The sequence below is a fragment of the Epinephelus fuscoguttatus genome, linkage group LG21 (genome assembly GCF_011397635.1).
Source record: "Epinephelus fuscoguttatus linkage group LG21, E.fuscoguttatus.final_Chr_v1".
NCBI lineage: Eukaryota > Metazoa > Chordata > Actinopteri > Perciformes > Serranidae > Epinephelus > Epinephelus fuscoguttatus.
The window spans coordinates 37,283,597-37,298,400 of NC_064772.1; the positions used below are offsets into that span (position 1 = coordinate 37,283,597).

The 14,804-nt window shown below is 43.6% G+C and overlaps 1 protein-coding gene and 1 long non-coding RNA gene across 2 annotated transcripts in view; both read right to left on the reverse strand.

Annotated features, from left to right (window-relative positions):
* Positions 1 to 14,804, reverse strand: part of LOC125881988 (uncharacterized) — a 199,308-nt gene that overhangs the window by 134,562 nt on the left and 49,942 nt on the right. The gene's annotated exons all lie outside the window — the stretch shown is intronic.
* On the reverse strand, positions 2,960 to 6,208 carry LOC125882035 (uncharacterized). Its single transcript, XR_007448291.1, has 3 exons — positions 5,684 to 6,208; positions 3,532 to 3,640; positions 2,960 to 3,319 (listed from the first exon to the last, which is right to left on the reverse strand). It is a non-coding gene; the product is annotated as an uncharacterized LOC125882035 (long non-coding RNA).

Here is a 14,804-nt window from a genome sequence, read left to right on the forward strand (position 1 = left end):
ACGCCATGATCTGTGTTAATTGCAGTCATGAGCATGTCTGAGTGACTCTGTGGCTAACTTTAAATTGAACTCCTGCCTGGGATGATTCACATGACAACTGCACTATTTGATATTCAGCTATAGGAAGGCGTGTAAAAAATGATTTGCACCAGCCTGAGGGGGGGGGGGGGGACGAGACGAGACGAGGAAATCTCCAGCATATGATCATGGGAAGTGACATGTATGAGAACATGGCTGTATGAGTCAAGTTGATCCTATTAGGTGTTTAAATGGATTTTACATGGGTGTTAAGGTTCAGAATGTGCCATCAGACATGGAGAGGGAATCCATATTCATGGTGCGTCGCCTGGCCGTCAGCACGCAGAGAGCTGCTTATAGACCATGTGAGCCGGGGGTAATTGTTTATCTAGACGCCTCTCTCCTCAGTGCATAAGTTGAGCTGTTGACCACTCATGGTGGACATTTTGTTTCCTCAGCTCTGTTTGTATCTGTGTGTGTGTGTGTGTGTGTGTGTGTGTGTGTGTGTGTGTGTGAGAGAGAGAGAGAGAGGCTCAGCGGCAGTATTGCATTTGGCGTAAACCTCACTGCGATAAATGACATTTGAGCAGCCATTTGCATAAAAAAAGAGCGTAAAGGGGGGAAGGTAGGAGGCGGCGCGGCGCGGCTCAGCCCCGTAATAAATGCACTACATGGGGTTGAGTAAGAGGAGGTTCCACTCTGTGACCACAGCCAGAGGAGATACAGCTGATCAGTTATTACAGGCCGACACATCCACGCAGTGCTAATGTTGATGGACTTCAGGTGCCAATATTTTGCTTATTCTAATGCCATAAATTAAGTAAAATAAATGAAATTTCATGAAGTGTGACACAGCTGTTAAAACCATCAGGAGCTCCTAAACTTCAGTCAAATCAAACTAAATGGTCTTCATCTGGTTTTTAAATTTTCCCTTTGTTTTTTTTTTTGGTCACAGGCCTGAAAATGTTGCACCCAGAGTAAAATGGTTTCTGCTGGAGAGTGTTGACAGTCAGGGTTAGACGTGAAACAATTAATCGATCCGTTGATTCACAGTAATTTTAATAATAAATTACTTCTTGAAGATTTCCTGCTTTTCTCTGTTTGACACGACTTTAAATCCCTTTGGGTTTGGGATGCACCATTGACTGTTTACTATTATAAAACATCTGCTACACTAATTGACTAACAGATTAATAGATAAAATAATCAGATTTTTAAATGATAAAAAGACTAGTTAGCTGCAGCCCCATTTTGTACTATTGTAAACTGATTATTTTGGGGTCTTTGGACTGTTTCTAACAACTTATTTTACGATCTTGTGACATTTAATAGAACAAATGTTAAACTGATTTATAAAAAACAAAACAATAGATTAATCATTTTTTTGAAATGGCACTAAGTCACTTTGAATCAAGTTAACAGAGAAGCAACTCTGGTAAAAATATATTTCTTTTTTTCTTTAATGATAAAAACTCTAAAAAAGGATCCTCTGATTCAGCTTTAAAAAATTAAGTAACGCATCTTTTTCAGTCGCTCCAATTGAAACTATTAAATCAATCCTACGAGTCTTTTATAATCTGATAACCTCGAAAAGCCAAATTAAGTTGAACCAACTTAATATTTATCCAAAAGCTGTGCTGATATTTACTGGTCAAATTATTTTATTAAATATATTCTAACTTATTTATTTCAATTAAGTCAAAAATTACAAAAAATGTTTCGGATATTAAACAACTTCTTAAAATAATTGTCAACTAATTAAAACGCGTTAATGTGACAAACGTAATTTTTTCATGCTGACAAACATCTCGATTTTAAGGGTTATCCACTAACTCTGTAAATCATTTTCTAGAGTGTATGCCTGCAGCTGTACTTGCTCTGCACAACTAGATTACTGACCACAAAACAGGCAGCTGCCCTGGGGCCCCAGACCTCCAGGGGCCCCGGAAGCTCTTGGCTTACGAGGTTTGTGGTAAATAGAAAATATGATATAGAACATGCAGCATTGAAATACAATATCAAGTAATAAATAAAGGCCTTAAGAAGAGTTCTGCTTTACTTATTAATCCTGGAGCCAGCGAGGACAATTGAGTTTCTAGACTTTGATTATTTCAGGTCACATGTTGCCTGTTTCTAAATTATTTGTTTAATTAAATGATCACCTAACAAACCTGGGGCCAGGTAGTGCGGCACGTTGTACAGAGGGAGATTGGAGAGAGGGGATTATTGGGGGCCCATTTATGTGTTAATGCCCCCGGGCCCCCTTGTAGGTTTTGGTCAGCTTAGAAATAAGCTGGAGCCACAAGGCCACAAATGCTGCTCCACATGAGCTGATGAGCTAAACGTTAGCATTTTCTTTTGTTTATTCTGCACTGCTCTCTGGTCTACACTTTCAAACGACGTTAGCACATGTTCAGATTGCTGCTTGTTAAAGGGTCGCCCGTGTTGACCCCATGTGTCTCCAAACCAGTAATTAGACCCGGCCCTCTCGCTGCAGATATACATGTCTGTGTTAGTGTGCAGGCTGTCATGCTGGCCCAGCAACATGGGAACAGACACTGTTCATGCAGATAGAGTCACGTGATCAGAAGTTGTTGTCAGACAAGACAAAGAGCCAGTCGTCCTCCGCGAGACCGAACAATCTCGAAAAGCAACATGTCCGACAGACACACACACACACACAGAGATACGACACAGAAACACAGCGCTGTCCATCGCCACGGAGACAGAGACAGACTGACAGATGCACGGTGGGACAGACATGAGGACACCCTTGACCCTCGAACCGTGGCTCAGCACAGGAAGTGGGAAAAAAGAAACATTGCAGTGCAGATCAAAGAAGAGGTAGGTTTCTCTTTTTGGAAGGGTGGAGAGTGGGGGTGTGGCTTCACCCATCCTGACAGTCCTCCGTGGGTGGGTGGGTAGTCGGGTGAGGTGAGGTGGGTGGGTGGGTGTCGGGGGATGGGGGGAGGGGGTGTTGCTGGGCGAAGAGAGGACTCTCCTCGACTACGCGTATTCTTAAGCAATAACAACGTGATCCGTATTATCCACCCAAGAATACCCGTCACCGAAGAGAGTCTTTCAGTAAACAAGGGGGAGCTAAGCCAGAAACCACGTGAGCAGCACCACTGCCATTGCATCATCATCATCACCACCACCACCATCACCACCATGGCCATCGGCAGCCCCCCTTCAGGCTCCAGTGGCAAACAGACACATACACATATAGAGAAAGTGGGGCAGTCGCATTGATTGAAGACGCCTCGCTGCAGCGTGAGGCAAGGTTCCATCAATGGCTCCTCTGCAAAGGAGAAAATTGACAACGGTGGCATTTTCAATCCGAGCCAGCAGCGTGTGTGGAGGGGACAAACAGAAAAACAAAAGAAAGAAGGGTGTGTAAAAGCTGAGGTTAGCTTGATTCACTCTCTCTTGTTACACAAAACTGTGGAGGTGACGGGGGGGCGGGGGGAGGGGGATGTGGCGCAGCCCAAACCCCGACAGGAAGCATCTTACCTGGAACCGCGGCCTGCCAGCGTTGCCCCCTGTCTTCTGGAAGTCCTCATCCAGCTTTGGCTGCTGCCGTCACCGCTCCTGCGCCGGTCCTACCCGGGCGTAATGAGATCTGGGATGAGGGAGGGGCGGGGAGGGTGGGGGGGTGGAGGGGCGTGCACACACAAGGGAGATGCGGGGTTAGGGAGGTCAAACCGGGAGCTACCGCGGTGTGACAATAGCCCCGTACACTCCATTACCCCCCCACCACCTTCCACCCCCACCCAGCAACACAAGTAGAGAAATCAACACATGGATTAGACCAAAGGAGGGAGGGTGCAGCGCATGCAGGGAACTAATTTGTTTGATTATATAAAAATGGTGCCGCTTTTTGCAGCAGCACACCAGCCCGCGCTCCGGCGTCCTCCAGGCTGATTACTGTTGTGTGATATATATTGGAAAATACACATTCACTTCAAATGACACGCCATTTATTTCCCCCTTAAAATTGAAAATGCTAAAATGCCTTTTAAATGAATTCCTAAATGTTAATTCAGCAATCATTATTATGATTCCCCCCCTCTCCTTTATTTTCAAATTAAAGCGATGAGTTTAAATGCTGGAGCGAGGCCATTAATAATGTATGAAAAGTTCAAGCAAATTTATTCCGGTCTATTCTAATTGAACTAGCCGGCTGAATACAAAGAGCAGGCTCCAGCTAAGCCGATCCAAAATCATTCCATTGATTTGTTGTCTCTAATCAATATTTACAATTACTCCGCAGATGGTTTGGTGAAAGGAACAGGCTCGTCGGTGTGTGTGTATCCTCAACGCAGATCCACTGTTTCTAAATTAGAATTGCACACGTTCATCAAATCTGAGCAACAACAGTATCATTTTTTTCTCCCTTTCACAGGGAGAGAAAATACATTTTAAATGTTTTTGTAAAAAGCTGAATGGATCTGCAGAAAACACAGGACGGATGAAAAATTCAAACTCTGCAGAGGAGCTGAAGCAGGATGGATAAACTGAGAGGAGCGCTGGACAGGGAAGGGAAAGGAAAGCAGGAGGGGGCTAGGATGGAGAAAGAGTAAAACAAAGAACGGACAGATGAAGTAGGAAGAAAAGAAGAAAGCAGATGAGATGCTAATCCAAGTTTTTTTCTTCCTGCCCCCCCCCCCCCCAGCCTCTTCTTCTCTATTTCCCCTCTCATCCTGCACTCAGCCGGCCGGCCTGGACCACTCGGCCCAGGAGACACACACACACACACACACACACACACACACACACACATACTCTTAGCCAAAAAGAGGAAGACCCCCACCCATTCACCCGCCCAACCACCCCCAAGCTGCAGAGAGCTGGGATTTACCACCCGCAGCCAAACACACACACTCTCACACGCATACACACATCGGCTAGCCTGGCCCAGCCCAGGCCATCTGTAGAGAGGGAGAGAAAAGAGAACCTGAGGGCTTCAGCTAGATATCATCTCTCTCTCTTTAACACACACACACACACACACACACACACACACACACAGGTCGCCTAGCCCAAGTATCATTGATTGTTCAGTGGAAGCACCCCCGAGACTCATCAGATTACTCTGAGAGCAAGGGCAACAGCTAAAATCAAACAGCAGGAATCTTCTCCTACCTTTGCTTTCATTCAAACTTCCTCACACACACAGCTCACGCAGAGCCCCACAGGTTGTTGGGAAGAAGAGGCAGCAAAGCTGATGATGAGGATGGCAGTGAAATGCCCTCTCCAGCGTATTTTTTTTTTGCGTATTTTTTTTTTCAACTTTTTTGTTCTTGTTTCCTTCAGTTCCTCCTTCCTTCTCCCTTTAACTTACATGACCCTGCTTTCACACATGCCTCCTCATTTTACTGATTTAATTGCCCACAGGTCCTATGACTATGGTAATAGTGGACCCTGCATGTGGGGAGGAAGAGGATGGAACACACCAACTACAAGAGAGAAATAGTGCACGTTAAGGGAGGAAAGACTGGGTGAAAAAATGAGAATAAAAATCTCCTCCAGTCAGAGAGAGGAAAAAAATCGTCAAAAAATATTTTCATAAATTTCCCACCGCAGGAGAAAGGAGTGGACAAAGAAAAAGAAAAGGTGAAACTGCGACAACAGGTCCACTCTGTGTGCCACGGTGGCCTCTTACCCTCTTTTCTTCTCCCCTCCTCTGCTCTCCTGTAACCCAGGGTGTTGCCTCTCCTCTGCTCTCCTGACGGCCTCTTCTAAAATTCCCTCCCCTTCCTTCCTTCCTCCTCTCCTCCTGATGCCTTGCCGAGGGTCCGCAGCAAGCTGGGAGGTGGTGATCTCCCTCCCCCTCCCAGTTCCAGGAAGAGCTCCCTGAGGAGAAGGAGGAGGCAGATCCCGGCAGGAGACGGAGGATCCAGCAGCGGGAGTGGTGGCGGCGGCGGTGGTGATGGAGGCAGTGGTGCTGATGCTGCTGCTGCTGCTGCTGCTGCCAGAGAGGGATGAGGGGAGGGATGGATGCTTAACAAAAGATCTCCTCCTCCTCCTCCTCCTCCTCCTCTTTTTCCACCTCTTCTTCTCCTTCTCGTCCCCTACCACTTTTTCTTCTTCCACTCTTCCCTCTGCTCTCGCCTTCCCCTCTCCGCTCCCAGCGCTGAAAGAAGCCAGTTGTTGCTCTGCCGCGGCAAATGAACTGACAGCCGGCGTCGAGCCGGCGGAGCGAATGAGAGAGCAGAGAGCAGACGGACGAGAGAGAGAGAGAGAGAGAGAGAGAGAGAAGGGGAGAGCGTGTGGTGTGATGTGGCATCTGCGAGAGAGTGATAGAGAGGAGAGAGAGGGATACGGAGGTAGAGATGGACGGGGGGGCGGGAGGATGGACGAAGGAGGTGGAAGATGGAGAGAGAAAGGTGGGGTGAGGCAGGATGCAGGGAAGGATGAGAGAGACAGAGGGGGGGAGGAAATAAAGAGAGAGATGTAAAGGAACAGAGAGAGAGAAAAAAGAGAGATGTAAAGAAACAGAGAGAGGTATTGCCGCAATGAAAACCTTCAGCCACCAGCAGTCCGTCTAACGGACTCTGTCCCTGCGATGAGGAAAGCCAGAGAATAATTAGATTTGAGCTCCACACACATTCTCCTCTTTCTCTTCCTCTCTGTCACACACACACACACACACACATGCACACTAACACACACACACACACACCCTGGCACCTAGTAATGGTGCATTAATTGATGTGCTGTGCGCTTCACGGCCCTTGGCCAACACCTCCACCAGCACCCAGTAAAACGTGCTTACTGGGGAAAAAAAATCAGAAATAAAGCAATGAATGATGATGATGATGATGGGAAGATTAGGGGAAGGAGGAAGAGAGGAAAATGAGTCGCCCCTCGGGACCGATGAAAACACACAATGTGGGGGGGGGGGGCTGGAAATCATATGCATTGACACACCACACATCATCGACTGTGATCAGCACTCACAGCCGACAAAAGCCTCCATGTGCGGGGTTCAAGTGTGACAACATTTAATTTTTTTCCTCTTTGTGGAAGAAGAAAGGAGACAAGGAAAGGTAATAAGGTGTTATGAGTCATAAAAATGCCTCCTATTCCACCTCTCCTTTGTAGTTTGTCTCCGAGGGAGGGCCGCACTCATATTGGTTTCTGAAAGCCAGCACTGGGAGGACTAAATGTTAAACCATTTTCTTGTGTCTTCTGAGCCGACTCAAACCAAAAACACAGCCATGTTAATATTCCTAAAATCAGACGGTTTTCATCCCACACATTTCACATTTTTATTATAACTCCCAACCTTTAAAATTCTCTAGTGATGAAAAGCACTTTGAAACAACACTGAAACCTTCATAAGACACTAAAACTACCGACCAAAAAGCTCCTTAAAACTGAGTCAGTATCAATATTATTAAAATTAGACGGTTTTCATTTCCCACATTCCTCCCAAATTTCGCATTTTTATTGTGAATCCCCACAATTTAATTTTTCTGCAGCGCTGAAAGCACTTTGAAACAGCAAGACACTAAAAGCACCGACCAAAAGCTCCTTAGAAACAAACATGTCACTGCAGACGATCAATATCTGCTGATATGAAAATAAAACGATTGAATATACGCACGCCGTCGTCCAAGAGAATCATCACGTCGCAGGCAGGCGACACAATGAGTGGACCAGATCGCATTTTTAAGGAAACGCCAGAACCAGTGAGCCAAGCCAATATATTGGTCGGAGCCTCAGAGGGGAGGACGCTGCCGCCTGTAAATTTTTCCTGAAACAAAAATGCAAAAAGATAAGGAGGGAGAGGAGGAGGAGGGGGGAAAGAAAACTGAAGAATGAAAGCAAGAGGAAAAATGAAACCAATTTCCTCAGGGCTGATTTAAGGTCTTCTTAATGCCAACTGGTCTCTTAACTCGCCGCAACAGGCCTTGACTTTTCAAGCTGACATTTTCAATTAGTAAAGCTTAAAATCATTTGAGCAGAAAGAATGAGGGACCCTGTTTTTAACCGCAGATAATGGTCAGATAGTATAAGATTCCCTGTAGGTGTCCAGATCTCACACACACACACACACACACACACACACACACACCAGTGATACTGTGCCATTGTTTTTCAAAGCAGCGAGGGACATGAAATGCACACAAGCATCAAACAAGCTCTCACATCATTTTTTTCTTTACATTAGCTGCACTGAAAGGCCAAAAGCCTGAAAAGCCACGCCGCACGCAGGAAATCTCTCTCGGTGACAATTGAAAAATTATGGGATGCGATTGACGCGAGCAGTTTGTGTGAGATAATGATTCTATTTGGCTCCGTTTTGTTTCCTTCTGGTATTCGAGGAGAGTCGACCACGCGCAGACAAAATCGAGCCACGCAAACGCTTCATTTCAGCAGCATCTTCATTTCAGTGGAGCAACAGAGCAATTACATTTACATTTCTGCCACTGCCTTAGACACGCGTGAATCTCCAGAGTCAAAGGAAATTAAAATCTCTCAAGGATTCCACAGCGATTGTCGCCGTCTTTGAGGGCGACGAGGGGGGTAAAATAATCATACACGGTTTTATCTCGGATGGAGATGGTTCTTAATGTATAGCAGACAAAGGAGAGGAGCTGGGGGCCCCAGCTCTGTTTCATGGCGGTGTAGTGCCCTCTGGTGGCTCCCAGCTGTATGTCAGCTGCTGCTGCTGCTGCTGCTGCTGCTGTTGGCTCATTGTTCAGCCACAGCAGGTGCTTTTAGAGGTAAAACAGCAAGAGGAATACAAAAAGATGGAGGGGAGACAAAGGCACTATGTTTAACTACACATCACTGATCAGTGAGAGTGTGTGTGAGGAATAGTTAGTGTGCAGTCACCGCACAGCAACAGAATTTCAATTATGCTTTTCTTTTTTTTTTTGTTTTTTCAAATTTGCCTTTTGTTTGATAAAAGACAGTCATATCATCCAGTGCCAATATACAGCAGCCGACCACAGCTGCAGGAAAAGATTCCTGACATGTGTTTATTCTTTTTCCTGAAAAGTTTCTGCCTTTAAAAAAATACACACATATATAAGAGACTTCAGGGTAAGATGCCCCCTCTGTTTAATTCCTCTCCTAACCAATATATGCTCTCAACACACGCATTGAAAGGCTTTGCTATCATGAAACGTGACTGTGTGATTCGTTTTATGGTTAAATGATCTAATTTTTAGTCACTGCAAAATAGTGTTCTATGTATTTATATTAAATTATACATAAAAAGATTTAATATATATGACATTAGGGGATTTGTGGTCATTTAATGTATTTAGAAATAAATAAAAAGATGTTTCTCCTTGAAAGTAAAAATGTAAAGTAGGGATAGGCATTGTATCGATTACACTTGACGTATCGCAGCTTGATCCACCGGCAATGTGTGAAACGACAACACCGTGAATATCGAGTATAAATGGTCACATTGTGTTTTTAAAGACTCACAAGCATGATGCGTCACAAACACACGCCTCCAACCATCCAGATCACTTTCTCCTGAGCAGTATAGCAAGCGAGGTGTTTTTCAAGGGCTCAAATCGCACTGTTCTGTCGCATTTTGTGACCATGGAGCACCACTGCAACTTGTAAGTACTGTAAATATTTGAACGGAAGAGCTGTTAGTTTGTTTCCAGCCTACAGTGAATAAATTACCACGTTTAAGGGGACTGCAGAAATGGTTTTAATTTAAGGGGCGGACTGGGACACAAATTCAGCCCGGGACATTCGGGTGCACCGGCCCACCTGTTCTACCGATAATCCTCTATATGCTTGCACACACTACTCAAACACTGTCCTCAGAATCAACTGCATAAGAAAATCAGCAGTTATTGTTTGATTCCAGACTATTGAATAAATGCAATAATGAATGCTTATTATTTAATTTAAAATAAGAGCATATGACTTTGTCCTAATGCATCTAATTTTATGCACAATGTAATTATCTGCCCTGCTCTTGTATTACGTAAGTCCATTTTACATCTCTGTGGCTCACAGCCATGAACTAAGGAGGTATAAACTGGGCAACAGGCTCTACAGTCAACTTTTAGTCAACTTATTACTACAACAAAAAAATCCCACTTAGTACTACTAAAAAGGTTTTCCTCTGGCTAAAATGTAATATATAGTAGGCGATGCCTTCACATCACCACTGGGGTTAGTCTGTCCCTCAGCGTCATTGTCCTTGGGACTGGGAGCACCACCTCATGTTAACTGCATGCATCCACAGGAAAAAAGCAAGTACATATTTTCTTTTAGTACAGTGTACAGTACAATGACTTCAATTTGCCAAAGCCAAACTTGCACATCACACACTCACGAACGTTAGCTAACGTTAATGCACCTGCTATAATGGCACTGTCGGCTCCAGCTCCATCTTCGTCGTTAGCAACACCAGCAGCCTCGGCCACTGTTGCCAACTCCTCAGTAAGAAAAGTAGCTATTGGCTGTCCTAAAAGTCACTAGAAGTCGCTAAATGATGTCATTGCCTAATTCGCATAATTGTTCATATGCATGTAATTGTAATGGCTGCTGTAGAAGAGAGGAATAACGTCGTGGAAGAGACAAAAACTGAGTAAAAAAACACCCTGAATATGTTTAGAACTACAAATGAACCTTCTTTCAGTGATTTATATTAAAAAATATATATATTATTATTAGAAAAAGTCGCTAGATTTGTCGCTAGTCGCTTTTTTGAAAAAGAGTTGCTAGTAGTGATGGCCAAATGAAGCCTCATGAAGCACTGTCTTTATTTTCTGAGCCCACTAGATGGCGCTTTTTGTTCAACAAAAGGTTGAAAGCACGCTGAATTGTTTTGTGAGCCCACTAGATGGCGCTCATGGTTTAAAGAGAGAGGCTCAAAGAATGGCAAAGACAATGCTTCATGAGGCTTCATTTGGCCATCACTAGTCGTTAAATATAGCAACAAAGTCGCTAAGTTGGCAACACTGGCCTCGGCCCGTCAACCCACGCCGCGGCCAAACAGGTTGGTTCTTTTGAAGCACTCTGCTGCCTCTTCTTGTAAAGATTTAGGCTTTTTTATTATTGTTATTATTATTATTTATTAGCCACCCATTCTTTTTACCGGCATGTTTTCTGTCTAGCGGTCAAACTAGCCTCGTCTACCATGATGACTGATGACTGCAGCTGAGCCAATCAGATTTCAAGAAAAAAGAGAGCCTCTTTAGTATTGGAGGAGGCCGCTCTTATCTCCTCCTTCAAGCATCAAAACATAAGATTGACACCTATGTTCCCTCTGAACATCCCACAGCAAGCAAACAACATGGGAGGGACGCGCGTTGCAGCACTGACAGATAGCAACTAGCCAGTGTTGCCAGATGTCGCGAGACAAATGAGCAACAAGCCCAAAACAAGCGACTTTTTCTATGGAGCCCCCTTAGGTTCCGGTGAGAGAAAATTAAATAAACTGTGTGCACGGTTTTACAGTCCGTGGGGACAGATTTTAAACTGTGGGTACAGATTGCCAATTTACATCCATGTGGACAGATGAGTAAACTGTGCGTAGTTTTGCAAAACTGTACCCACGGTACACAGTTTATTTATTTTTCTCCCCCCTGAGCTTCAGGACAATGACCACAAGAGGGAGTTAAACAACCTTTTAACATTATTTAACATTAGAAAACAGATGGGATATCAAATATAGACTGATGTACCAAGTACGTTATATACACAGTAAACCTCTGATAATTAAAATTTGCACACACAAATATCATCCTGAATTCACAAATTCTTTATTTATTATTGCTTTATATGCACTCATCTAACTTTTTTCTTTTAGTTACAGGACTGACGTTTTCCTAACCAGAAAAAACACACATGACCCTGCTCTGCCTCTGATTGGCTAGTACTCATTGCCATCAGGGTCAGAGCCAATTAGAAGCAGGATGCGGGTGGGAGAAAACTCTGCCATCTCCTGTGTGTATGGGGAAAGGGGAGGGACAGAGGGAACAGGCAAGACAAACTATCCTACGTTTAAATAACATATCAAAAATATCTGCTTGACAACTTATTATTATGGAGCTGGGAACAAGCCCAAATAAACATCTACGCTTTAGAGACAAGCCCAAAAAAAAAAAAAACGCGACCCGTGACTACCAACATTTGTAAGCGACTTTACAGAAAAACAAGCCCAAAGTTGCTTATAATAAGCGGACTTGGCAACACTGCAACTAGCTTGACATTCACTAGTCTTTTTTTTTTTCTTTGACCACCACTTGGTGACTGGCCCATCTGGATTAGTCCCGATGGCCAATCCACCATTTGGCTCCAGACTGCGAGTATTTGGTCACATTTTGTGACCATGGAGCACCAGTGGGACTTGTAAGTGCTATTAATACATAAAGTGAAGCGTTGTTAGTTTCTAGTTCACAGTGAATCAATATTCACGTTTAAAGGCGGCAACAGTTTAACTTTAGACGTTAGCTAACTGCTAACGTCTGACTGTTGCCCAGAAGCTTCAAGTTCACAACAAAAACATCAACACCTCCGACCCGAGACAAGCTGTCAAAATAATAGCACCAGCGCTTTGACAATACTTTATTAAACTTTTTTGCAATATTTAATTTACTACAACAGTACTTTATTTAACTGTATTATGACAGTAGCTACTTTATTTAATTTTATTGTACCTTTAGTTCATTTAATATTTTGTAGTTTTAGTAGTCTACAGCACTTTGGAGGAGGCCTCGTGTGACGTTAAATCATTTAGTTAGATTTTCTAGTATGGTCATAGGTGTTTTTATATAGTTAGTACTATTGTGATTTCAACAGCTTGCTAGCGTTCATTCTGAATCAACATCTTGAAATAAAATGATTAGCCTGAAGGAAAGGCTAAAAGGCTTCTAGATAATCTCTTCATGGGTCAGAGGTTGGATCTCAGTGTGTTTTATTTAGATAGACGCTCGTTATGAGCTCAGGGGCTTCTTGCCCCACAATCAGGGCTCTTGACAAGGTTTTCATTTCTGTGCTATAACAACAAAATGGGCTGCTCTACCAGTTTGTGTCTCCCAACAGTGTGTTAGTTTATGCATCATCATCCTGCACATGCTAAAATCATTTCCAAATATTTTAAAGATTGGGGCATCTTCCTGAATCGTACCCTACGATTTGAAAACGGGTTTTCAATTTACAACAATTCGGAGGAAAATCTGCACCTTGGGTTCTTTGGGCCTGTAAATTGGTCGGCGTTAAAAACACAGCACACTGTCAGAAAGTACATTCAGCTTCAATATGAAAATACCAGCACTGGGTTTTCAAATATTTATATGACGCACACACACACACACACACACACACACACATTTTTAACTTGTCTGTATTGAGATGTTTTGGCAAAAGCATTCATCCAACATTCATGCCTGAAAATCAGATTGGACTGAGAATCCAGTTGCATTGATGGATACAGAGCGAGCTGCAGGAAGAAAGAGAGCGGCAGAGAGAGAGAGACAGAGAGACGTACACAGTCATCGGGGTGTGATGAGGCCGTGGGCAGCTTTTCTTCAGCAGGAAGGTCTCGTCTTTTCAAAGCAGCCAGCCTTACAAAAGGCAGTGAATTGGGTTTGAAGCGCCACAAGGCCAAATATCTAAACAGCAACATGTACGGCAACAACTGTTACAGAGAGAGACAGTAACAGGAAAAAGAAAAATCCATAAACTATTAGCAGCCAATTAATCCCATGAAGCAGCAGGATGGAGGAAGGTTGAAAGCTTCGTGTTCAACAAAGCAAGTCAGTGCTGCTGAAAGTGACTTCCACACACACAGGATAATGTGTCACCTTCATTTGGGAAAATGTTTCTCAGACCAAAGTAAAGAACAGTGTTTTTAAAATCTGGGTCTTAATGTCAAGGCTGTACCCAAAATAGCTATTGGTTAGTATCATTTATAGGATCAGAGCTACAGTACTTCTGGCTAGCTCATGCTGTCAGTTTACCTCTGATCGACAGATCTGATTCCCTTTTACATCATTAAGTTAATCCAACCTGTTCTGGGCCTGCACTGTATCATATCTCCCCTCGTTTGGAACACTGTCATCTGTGATTGATTTGTCGTTGTATTTTATTATCCATCAAACCCAGAAAAGATGTATTTAGGTTGACGTGAGTTCTTGAGGTCAGGTTGGTGATTGGTGAATGGTTGGAGATAGATTAGTGTGATTATGTGTGTGAACAGATCAACAATCTTTGTGTTAATATCACGGATTTTAATAAGAACCATTCACTCCAGTGCTCGCCTGGCGCATACGCCACAAAGTTTTGCAGATTCCGGGTTTACTTTTGCAGTATGCGTCCCACTGTGCAGTAGTGTTTCTCTTGCCAGCTCCGCCCACTAGCTCCCGATTAGCTCACAGACTTCTCATTGTGATGACATCACTGATTTTTAAATTGCTTTTTTTTGACTCAACAAAGGTCTTACAAATATAAAACTACAATGGCTCAACATTTTAGAGTAGAAAGATTCAAAGCTGACCTTATCTGTAGTTTGAAGTGTCCTGTCAACAGTTTTACAGACGTGGCCACTGGGAAAAAATTGTAGCAGGGCTAAAGGATGTTCCTGGGAACCCGGTGAATGTGTATTCTGTAGATATAAAACACCTTCCACTAATACAAATTTTTTTTTGCAAAATCAAAAAACTATTTTGCAAATATAAAACAGATGTGGAATTTCATTCGTTCATTATCAGTAAATGCTTATCCTGTTAGGGGTCACAGGGGGGTGGAGCCTATCCCAGCTGACACTGGGTGAGAGGCCTGGACAGGTCACCAGA